Source organism: Pseudophryne corroboree, chromosome 2 (genome assembly GCF_028390025.1).
Source record: "Pseudophryne corroboree isolate aPseCor3 chromosome 2, aPseCor3.hap2, whole genome shotgun sequence".
Taxonomy (NCBI): domain Eukaryota; kingdom Metazoa; phylum Chordata; class Amphibia; order Anura; family Myobatrachidae; genus Pseudophryne; species Pseudophryne corroboree.
This window is the reverse complement of record NC_086445.1, coordinates 694,788,343-694,800,321: the sequence shown is the minus strand read 5'-3', so window position 1 is coordinate 694,800,321 and position 11,979 is coordinate 694,788,343.

The following is an 11,979-nucleotide window of genomic DNA, read 5'->3' as shown; positions in this document are numbered from 1 at the left end:
TATGTATGTTTTGTGTTGTGTTCAGTATTTCCTTTATATTACGTGATATCTCTGGAGTTTATTTATTGTCCAGAACTGCCCCTCGGGTCAATTATGAGGAGTAATAATAGGCATGTGAATACGGAATGTATAAGGAGAATTCCACCACCAGTAAACAAAAAACATATATATGGAGGAGAGGAGAAAAAACACTGTGCAGAGAGGATCTCCATGACAACAGAGCCGCCGCATGAGAGACGTGTCCGGCAATCATGGGGACAAGTGAGACGGAGCAGGATATGTCACCACGTCCGGTTTCCATGACTACGAGAAACAACAGACTGAAGACGTGGACGGAGGCTCGGTCGCCCTGGCAACGTACGCGTACGCGGAAGGAGAATTAGTTACCATGACGACTGCCACGTCAGGTAGGGATAAAAGAACGGGGCTTTGATACAGCTCGGCTATCCTGAGGAAGCCTGCGGTGTCAGGCGAAACTAGTAGATTGCGGAGTTATCATATATGTCTGCCGGCAGACACCCGTTCTACAAACCTCCTGTGACTTTGAAGTAAGTGCACTTAGCATTTTTGGACATTCTTATTAAGGAACTGACGATTCCGGCCTTAGTGATTTATTGATTCCTATCTTGGAAGGGCTATACACCGTTTGGCTGGTATTAACCAGAACTTTCATTGGACTAATTCCCTGTATGACTAGTGATTGTGGTATAGCAACTACTCCTATATGCCTATACTCACCTGAGGAATACAAGTACCCACCAAGTGAATAAATCACTACTCAGTGTATCACTGGTTTTATATGTCTATTGTTGTGTGTGATTGTTTTGTGTATACCGGTATTAGGATCACTTTAGAATAAAAAATTATTTTTTTTAAATAGTGAGGATCTCTATATTAGGGTCCACTGTATATAAGAAGTTTTTTTATCCTGTGCCAGATTAATAAAATATTATTTTATTTTTAAATTATATCGATGTTTGAGTGATTCATATCTCTACGAGCAGATATTGCCATTGACCACCTACTACATACCTGACAACATTAGCGCTGGGAGACATTCTTCCCTTTTTCTTAGTATTTCTGTGGGGATAGTGGAAATCCTCATTTTTTGCTCCATAGCAGCTTTAGTTGATCAGGCGAGGCATAACAGCGCAGTCCTCGATTCCTTGTTTTGACATGTACATGATGTGTGTACTGCAATATTTTTCGACTTTGACAGTCCACCCTTTGGCAGTCACCAATAACTGCCACTATCTAATCACTAAACAGAAAAATATCTACACAATATTTACAGAAGCTTGGAGTTGTCAGAGGAGAATTGTAGGTGGGAAATGTATGACCTAGTGGGATAGTAAAAGTATGTATGTATGAATCCATGTCTGAGGGGCATGTATCATCGTGCCGTATATGTTCTACATAAGCTTCAAGGTATACATTAAATCCTTCTCATCCCGTATTAAGGGTCTGTAAATGGGCCAACAAACACTACCGAGCTCTTTTCGGCTTCTTGTTCCAACAAATGGGGTGCACATTTTGTTGATGATACATGGAGGGGGAAGTGTATGTGAGTGCTAGTATGTGTGAATATCACCTGTCGACTATGTGTGTCATTAACTGGAGGTTGCAGAGATGAAGATAAGACACATATATAAAATACATTCACATAAACATTTTGGGTAGGGCTGATGTCTTTTTCCGGATGGATGTATCTGGGCAGAGGGGGAGACAAAAGAAAAACGGGTGAACGAAACAGGCCATGAAATTCATTTGCAATCCTTATCATATCACAGTCTCTATGGATGGGTCGTAAACTAAATCTTCTGCTGTAACAGTACCCTTGCTCCTTAGACTCATCAATTTTGTGCCGTGCTTGAGCCACGTCAGAATTCGGACACACCTAAATATCAAACCAATAATTATGACGCCTCCCAGGATACAAAGGAGAAACTTCCCTACACTCATGATGACATTTTGAGCCCACTCTCCTAAACCTGAGAACCAATTGCGTGGAATCAGTTCCTGCTTGTAAGCTTGTAACTCCCTTCCCGTATACCTGAAGGTGTCGTCATACATCTCAGTGATATTATCGATCAAGTTCGCTAGCGCATGGATATACCTATAATTTATAATTCCTCTGGCAGTACGGGTGATGTCTAATGCGAGAAGGAATTGAATCCCGGTGGATTTGTGGATTAAATCAGAGGCTGCGTGCTCTGTCGTATCTATGAGGTGTCTCTTGATGATGTGTTCATAGTGAGTATGAGTATAAGGAGCCTGAGCACTGCGGTGAACGTCTTTCATCTTATCATGGGTTATGGTCATTACCTCTGGCAGTACTCTCCCAATATAACACAATCCCTCTGAGCTTGGGGCAAGCCACTTGTACGCCTTCCTCCCACATATGAAATAGGCATCATCTGGGAGAACATAGGGGACAAAATATGACATCACCATATTACAAACTTTCCAAGTGAAGAAACCAATTCCTAGTTCTCCCATCTGCTCAGTACAAGTATCGGGCTGGATGATATGGGCACAATACCCTGGCAATACTTTTCCAACCCACATGGTCTTGCTTCCACGAGTATACCTATACCGAAAATACCTCCCACTGTTGGCTATTTGGCGTACAAGTTCAGAGTCTATGGGTATCCTATCAGCTCTGTGTGGAAAGGTCATTGTCTGGTTATTCCACGTCACTTCCCAATTTCCCGGTTTTCGGTAATTGGAAATATTAAAACATAATAAGGACCTGTCTACATGATACTGGTGGAGCTTCAAATTAGGGGGCCTAGAGATATTGAATTTCTTGTCCACCGGTCTCCCACCCCGTAATTCGATTACCTCATCTATTGCTAAAGGGTACGGTACTAATCCTGACTTGCTCTGACCTTGAGGTACCTGTGAGCACACCCAGCATTCTGTCTGGTTTAAGACCTTACCCACTAGTGAGTGGTAATCACTCAACGGATGACGGTCCATGTCGATATTAAGGTTGGACTGACATCTCTGGATGCACCCATCCTCAACTATATTCTCACAATTCCTACAAATACAATATTCATCAGACAATAACCCCTCACAGTGCCTCCGAGCTCCCTGACTACCAGAGCGCTTACTGATGCTAGCCTTTACTCGAGCGATGTGCAGCTCCTGAGATTTTACAAATTCATACTCGTCATCAGAACCCATTCCAGATCCCTGCTCGACCTCTCTGGGACCCTCACCAAAACAAACTGTCTTGATCAAAACCAGAAATACTAATAGAACCCTAAACGCAGTCTCTTGTGATCGATCCATTTCGTTTAGGGAAAGGAGGAAAATAAGAAGGGGAAAAGACAGGAAAATGCAGGGGGAGGTGATAACAAAGAATGATACTACAACCGTTCTAGATCTGTGCTCGGATGCCCTTCAACAGTCCTGCCTCTCAACCTTCCCGGAACAGACACTCCAGTGATACGAGGTTCTCTACACTCTGCTCTTTGTCACGAGTTCTCTCCGGGTCAACGACCTTTCTGTAGGGAACATAAATCTTGCATTTCAATGTGTTTAACTGTTGTGTATTATCAGATTTGCGTTCACCATCAGGCTGTCACGCCATCATGCATATCGGTGTCTATATACAGTCTTCCTTCACCCGTATTCCCATTCTCCACCATTTGTGCATGACCAGGCACACTGATACTGGTGTCCCTATGTTGGTGGATTTGGGCAGAACTCTGAAAGACCGAGTAGGCCTGTGGCGTCTGAACTGTAACCCTGTCGGTGAACGTAAGAGATGAAGAGGAAGCTTTGAAGACAAATCACATAGAGTTTAGTAACAGATAAGTTGGTAGAGGCAAAGAAGATTTTACAAAGTTTGACATCTGGATTGGGCATTAAGGGGAATGATTCTCTACTCGGTCTGCCCCCCCCCCCCCCCAAAAAAAAAATCTATGTGTGTTGTATCTCTACTGGGACTATCCCAGCCATCAATCCAGTGTCCTGTCCATTCTAAATTCATAGGGAACCCGGTATCTTTGAGATAATTTCCTCTACCTGTGATGGACATGTATCTAGAACAGCGAAATGCAACCTTAGTCTTCGTGGGTATCCAACATAATTCGTACTTCCTGGGCGGGAGCACGCTATATGTATACCATCTCTAACAAAACTTCTGTTAAATTAATTAGAGGTCACTTCTGCTAGAGAAAGAAGCAGAAGTTTAGGGACCTCCTCCTAACCCCAGTAAGTTCTGTCAAAAGGGTAAAGTTGCATTTATTCCATTCTTCCCATTAACCGAATCTGTGTTTTCTATATGGCTCGTGACTCCTTACTATATGTCCCTTGATCCCGTCTATGTGTTTAATAACGTGGCTTGTTTTCTCTGTCTAGGGGTCTATATTGGCTATGTGTTCTACTACTCTTGCAATCTCTAGCAAAATGTCCTTTATTTTTTTTTTACAAATGTAACAATTTCTCGGTCTTTTCTTACCACCAGGGTTTTTGGGGTTTAGGCTGATGAGACTCTGGTGTAAGAGCCTGTATACTTTCAATCCCCAGCCTCTCCTCCTGCAGTTCTCTACGCCTAGCAATATTCTTATGGTGTTCAATCGCGCACTCTCTACGACAAGCTACTGTGGCCCCTCTCCAATCAGGCAAAAAATGTTTGTACCCTGTCCCTTACTGTCTGATTGAGTCCGTCCATTAATACAGAAACAGCTACCTTCCTGTAATTCGCATCGTTCCCTGTATCTGATACCCCCATGTATCTATCTATTATTTGCAGGTCCTGATGGAAGTATTCAGATGTCATTTAATTTTCCCTCTGTTTTATGGAGAAAAAATTTTCTCCACTTAACAGTTGTGGGGAAATACAACTCTAGTTGCATGTTAATTTGCTCTAAGTTCTCCTGATTGTGTTTTGTCAGTCATAAGACTATCCGACTCTAATCTACAATCAGTGATACATTTTTGGGTGTCAATATTAGGAGGTAGGCACGCTTTCAAAAATATCCGCCAGTGTTTGTTTGTCGGTTCATACGCATTACCCAGAAGAGCAATATTATCAAGGCCTGCAGTCAGGACTTGGCCTGCTTGCAATTGTGAAGATTGCAATTGTTAAGAATGTGATTTAAGGCCCTCATTCCGAGTCGTTCGCTCGGTATTTTTCATCGCATCGCAGTGAAATTCCGCTTAGTGCGCATGCGCAATATTCGCACTGCGACTGCGCCAAGTATCTGTGCTATGAAGAAAGTATTTTTACTCACGGCTTTTTCATCGCTCCGGCGATCGTAATGTGATTGACAGGAAATGGGTGTTACTGGGCGGAAACACGGCGTTTTATGGGCGTGTGGATGAAAACGCTACCGTTTCCGGAAAAAACGCAGGAGTGGCCGGAGAAACGGGGGAGTGGTTGGGCGAACGCTGGGTGTGTTTGTGACGTCAAACCAGGAACGACAAGCACTGAACTGATCGCACAGGCAGAGTAAGTGTGGAGCTACTCTAAAACTGCTAAGTAGTTTGTGATCGCAATATTGCGAATACATCGGTCGCAATTTTAAGATGCTAAGATACACTCCCAGTAGGCGGCGGCTTAGCGTGTGTAACTCTGCTAAATTCGCCTTGCGACCGATCAACTCGGAATGAGGGCCAAAGAATGGAGTTAGAACCGGAACTGAAAACCATTTCTCCTCTCTTCACAGGTAAAAACACCATCTTCATGCTTGTATATCTGAGTCTCTCATCTCTCTCTGGCTACACTTTTCACACCCCAAAGAAGTTTGTCTGCAAATGTCTGTGATCCTTCTTCAATGCAAAATAACCTCTGTTAATTAGCTGAACTTCTGATTGCATACCTCCCCCTTTGCCAGCTGATATAGTTGGAGCATTTAAGAGCAATATTATCAAGGCCTGCAGTCAGGACTTGGCCTGCTTGCAATTGTGAAGATTGCAATTGTTAAGAATGTGATTTAAGAATGGAGTTAGAACCGGAGTTTGAACTGGATTTGGACTACGCTAAAATCACAAATAATACAATTTCCCCAAACACTGCAACTCAGGACCACCATGTGGCCTCTCCTCACCTCTGCCTTGAGAACACCAGGACCAATGCCTACTACTTCTCTGTCCAAGAACATCATGACTGCCCCCAAGACTACCCCTCAAGCTGAGCAGGGAACTGAGGGGCGTGCGCATCAGGACCAGATTTTGCTGGGTCAGTTCCACTGGACATTAGTGTGCACTCCACATTCTTACACCCACCCGCACTGCTCCCCACACTCTCACACCCACCCGCACTGCTCTCATGAGACCAGGACATTTATCATTTTCACAAATTAATGTTTTCCTGCAAATGTGTCTTTCTCTTCTTTCTTCTTACAGGGTACTTTCCCCCCCACTGTGTGCTATTCCTGTAATGTGTACCTCCATTGGTTGCACACCCTGCCAGCAGTAACCTACACAGTGCGCCTCACATGGCTGCCTCGGATGGTTCCTCCATGGGCAGGGTGTGCTTCATTTGGATCTTTCCATGCAGGGTATAGCATACTCCTACACTCGTGTCAGTTTTCCCGTGAATGCATTTGGCCCTTGTATGGCTCATCTCCCACTGTGTAACCTTCGAAGTGCGCCCAACATGGCTGCCTTATCTGGTAAACTTGTGGATGGGATGAAAAATACATGGACCTGATGGTTTTATTGGAACCCTACTCTGAACCTAAGGACTCTGCAATCTCCCTGTTTTGTGTTCTCTTCTAGGGGTGGACTATTCCACCCTGGGTAATCCTACGCAGAGCGCCTAAGATGGCTGCCGCACCTGGTACCTTGTGAGGGTGGAATACACAACCCCTGGAGGTTATTACCCAAAATGCTTACACCAACCCTGCATTATGCTTTCTGTCTTTATTGTCTGTGTGGTTTATCTTTTGATGTAATACTTAAATCTTCTGTATTATGTGCATTGTTTGAGTTCTAGTTGGCGCCGCGGATGGCTGCCTCGGTGCTGCTCTGCCAAGCAGCCTTTGTGTTTAGTCCTACGTGTATAATATGTCTAATATGTTGAGTCTATTGTACAGTTGCAATGTGCAGTATCAACTCATACGTGTAATGTGTGTAATGTATGCTATGTTCTTCCCCCTTCGTATGCTATGTATTCCCCCTTCATGTTGCTGCTTGGCGATGCATTGTACCACAAAGAATTCCTAGTGTACGTGAGTACACCTGGCCAATAAAGCTGATTCTGATTCTGATCTCTGAAAATTTTCTGACATCTGGCTAAATGCTTCCGAGGGTCGGGGAATTCTGAAATGATTGATCGCAGCTCATCTCTGGGCCACGGGCAATACACTGCATTATTCCTGGTGAGGATTATTCCCTGACTATCGGTTCCCCCATTGGGGGTTACTATTTCCAAGACAGGGTGTATTCCTACGATTCCGTTCCTAATCTGTTTACTGTGAGGTGTTGTTGTCTCTGTGCAATGAACTGTCTCACACTTACCGGTAGCTGTGACCTCACCAGTTCTTTCATTGTGGAATATTGTTACTGCTCTACCTGGTCGGACAGGCCCCACCTGAGTTTCCTGCAGCAAGGTGACTGCTTGGAGGAGAGCTGCGATTTGGCTGGATATATTTGTTATAAAAAAAAAAGATATAGATTCAATATATATATTACAAAGTACAGTATACCTATAGTTACAACTCATACAGTAAGCAGTTAAAACATACAGTTACATACAATTATAGTTACATGCCAGCGATACAATTACCATTCCCTCCAATGCATCTTATGTCTCTCTCTCTCTGTAAATAAATACAGGAACTGGTCTGCCAGCAAGTCCATCATCCTCTTGTGACCTATAACCTTGAAAAGACTTCAAAAACAGGATACATCTTGCAAAAAATAATTAGGGTTAATACATTGTTTTTACATACTACTATATTTTACGGATATACCATTGACTGTAGCCATCTTCTCCCCCGCAATATACGGTAGTGGTGGTGGTGCGGTCGCCATTATTTTCCCGCTAGGTTTGGAACCTGCTGCGCGAGCTAATTCCCTTTGCACGTCTCCCTCCTGTTCCCATAAATTTAAACAATCTGTATGTCTACTCCTTTGTTTCTTGGATTTTATCAGACATATCCTTATCCTTAAGTTCTGTAATACCTCTGGTTAAAAGCTGCCCACTCTAGGGAATGGTACCCTATCATTGTTACTCATACATACCCACTCATTGCATAAAACTTCTGTGTGTGAACCATATTTTTCACACATGATAAACCTTGCTGAGCCTTTTGGCCACAATTCTGCCTGAACCCTGTCTAAACATCTCTTACTTGAGCAACTGGCTCCCATATTTGTGGGTCTCTTCTAATAATTTAAAAAAAAATTCCCACAAACACCAAAATACTCAATATAAGTAGATGGTGGAAGTATACCCGAGCGCCTTCCACTCGCTCTCGCCCACGCTGGCTAGTACAACGATACACTGTTGGTAGCGGATCGCAATGTACCCAACTTAGGGCTCCTATCAAACCTTACACCGTAATTTCTTTCGGTGGAAGTTCTGTTTGGAATATTTTCCTGAGAGAGGCAGTGAAAATTTCCTTTTCGGTATCTTTCAACTGGAATTGTTTGTAGGGTGAAAAACAGAGAAATTAGATAACTATCTTTCACCCTTTCCAGTGAAGCCCACCAGGGAGATTTCCCGAAGTTATCAAAGAAAAACCCCTTTGTCTATACAATCATGTCTGTGTATGCTCTTCCACAGCGCATATGACACAATAATATCACGTTGCGCTGTGCAGAACAAACGGACATGTGATGCAATAGCACAGCCTATAGATACTAGTTATCTATATGCCCTACGATTGCTGTAGACACCTAGCCTAGACCACTTCAGACCACTAAGATTTGTATGGGATACCACTCAGTCCACTAAGACCACCTAGTTAATAATGCTGGGTTGCGAACCCTAAGCCACCGGGCCTCTACTAACCCAGTGTGTCCACCTAGACCACCTAGCTTAGACCACCTAGACCACTTCAGTTCTTGGGTTCAGTATCCACTCACTCCTGCATTCGCTCACTCAAATACACTTTATTTTTTCTGTACAGAAAATTAGGATTCATTCAAGTTGGCAGCTTTACCCCCAGAGGCAATTTAAAAAAAATTATTTATACTAAATTTTGTTTTTATACTAAATTTCTTTAGAAACCGGGTGGTTTGGTGCTATTGTAGCGTGGCTACTGTCCCACCTTTAAACTAAACGAACCTATCGTGTGGTTTTATTATGCGCGCACAACCCTACGCAAGCTTGCGTAATTACGCAACCGTGCGTACCTCTATGCCACGTGTGCGGCCTTGCGCTACGTGCACGTTTTGTCCGCTGTCCTCACGTTCCGTACCACGTATACCAATGTGCGTACGCAATAAAACAGATCACGCAACTTCTATAAATGTGAGCAATAAAACTACTATTGCCCACTAGACACAACACACACTTGTTCTGTATAAACCTTTACAACTAGGCCAGACTGTGTTTGTGCTTTACGCTTACTTCCTTAAAATACTGTTATTTCAGATTTACCTATAAATTTACCTATATAGCAACAAATGTATCCTATTTCACACAGATCTATAATGACTCTAGCAATAATCAATAATTTAAATGATATGATTCAGATTGGATAGCCATCTTGCAGAACATACATTGATATAAACACACACATAATTATAATATTATATATATGTACTATTCACTGGTCTCCTATGGGACTCATTAACCCATTCAGTGCTTCTGATTTGCATATCAATGCTATGTGCTTTTGGCTGCCTGTAAAGGTGGTTTTTCACTGCTAGGAAAAAGCAGTTACACAGGTTAATTTGCATTTCAATGGCTATCTTATAGCAAGCAGAGTTAACTAAATCCTAGAGGTAAAAAAAAAAACTTTGTTTATATCTGTGTGTAATTCTTACATCAAGTATTCATCTCACTATTAACTTTCACTAGGCCCTATTGAAACTATTTGTAATTGACTATGGCATGGGTTAAACTCATAAATCGTGTTTCATGTGACCAAGGAAAGCTGATTATTCTGAGCAGACTGAAAATCAGCAATTTAGAAAAATGACCTTCCCAAAATGGCCGCTGCTCCTCCCCCTTCCACATCCATGAGGGTTACACAAAATGGTGGACAGGCCATGTGGTTAGTCCAAAATGGAGGACAGACCATGCGGTTACCTTTGTCACAAAGAAATCACACATCATACAAGCACCAGAAGTTATTTTAGGCCTGAGTTAAAAATAAAAACTATATCAAGGCTATGCAGCAACTTTTAAATGTTCTTTTAAACCTACTTAACAGATAAACAATCCAATCTGAATCAAACAGAATATGACTTATATGAACCTTGTTTTGCAACAATAAAAATACATTTTAGCATCTTAAATATTATGAGAAACGCATTGTCCTTTGAAGTTCATACCAGCGGCTTACTGATACCACAAAATTACATTAACGTGGATGTTATTTTCATCAGCTTCTCAATGCATCCATTGGAGCCGGTCAATTACAGCCGCGTTTGTAATGTACAGTGCATCATTAAGAACGTGATATCCCGTGACAGCCCCCAATTGACAATGCTGATTTATATACAGGAATGAAAGCTATACCTTAAACACACTTTACGTACTTTTTACGCTGTTAGCGTACAGAGTCCCGTATCGTGTATGTACTTTGCGTACAAACGCCGCGCTGACGGTACAAAGTACACACAGCGCGTACACACCCAATGAATACACTTTAAACCTTATGCAGCAATGCAGTGTGATGCTATTACACTTTAAACCTTATGCAGCAATGCAGTGTGATGCTATTACACTTTAAACCTTATGCAGCAATGCAGTGTGATGCTATTACACTTTAAACTTTAGCAGGGAAAGAAATACATGACACCAGTCTGTAGTTAAACCACTGGGTTCCGACACCACAGCGTATTATTGCTGGAAGGGGGTTACAATACAAACAATACAATACAATATAACAGAGTAAATGGCTACAGTCAATGTTACATACGTGAGTGGATTCGCTTGCGCAACCCGGTCCGGTCCTCGGTCATCTGATAGATAACGTTGTGAGCCTTGTGTCTGACCAGGCCTGCTGCAGGCTCTCTTTATTCACTTCATCCAAAACATAACACAATGGATACTGTAATCTCTTTGTCCATTGGACACAGGGATGGTCATTTACAGTACAGGAGAGGTCATAGGTCTGTTTGAATAGGTGGGCGATGTCTATTTTCACTGCTCTTGTGGGTGGTCTCCTCTGGATTCCCGCCGCATACATAATGTACAGTAAATACAGTTTATATCTATATTCTGCTCCTGCACATAACTATCCGCAGGAACATGCGATCTTCCTCAAACCAACACCGGAATGTTTCCCTTAAAATACCCTACAGCTGGATACCAAACACCACCTTGTAACCTTGTTTTGTCCCCTCCTATCCTGTAAAGGTGAATCCCTTTGTTCTGTTACCATTTAAACTACTGTTAATTTCTGATGTGGTGCAAGGAGACTATGTGTACATTGTGCACTATTTGGATTAAATATGTAATGTGTTTTGATAGCCTTCCATGCGCTCACAAACTCTACCGTAAATACTCATACCACGCGCTAATGCGCAGGACCGCGGGAGCGACCATACGCAAATTGAAAATATGCGCATGCACAGCAGAGCAAGTACGCGCACGGAGGCCACCTGTGTGTAGTTTGTACATGATGTGTGTATTGCAATATTTTTCAACTTTGACACATCAGAGAGAGATCGGCCTGTAAGAACTAGCTAGGTAAGGGTCTTTGCCAGGTTTTGCTATTACAATAATCTTGGCCTCATTGACTCTCAGTGGGGTCTGTTTAGAAGTGAGGATGTGGTTGTAAAGGGTCGTTAAAGTGGGAGCTATCTCACCCTGAATCATTTTATAAAATTCAGCGCCAA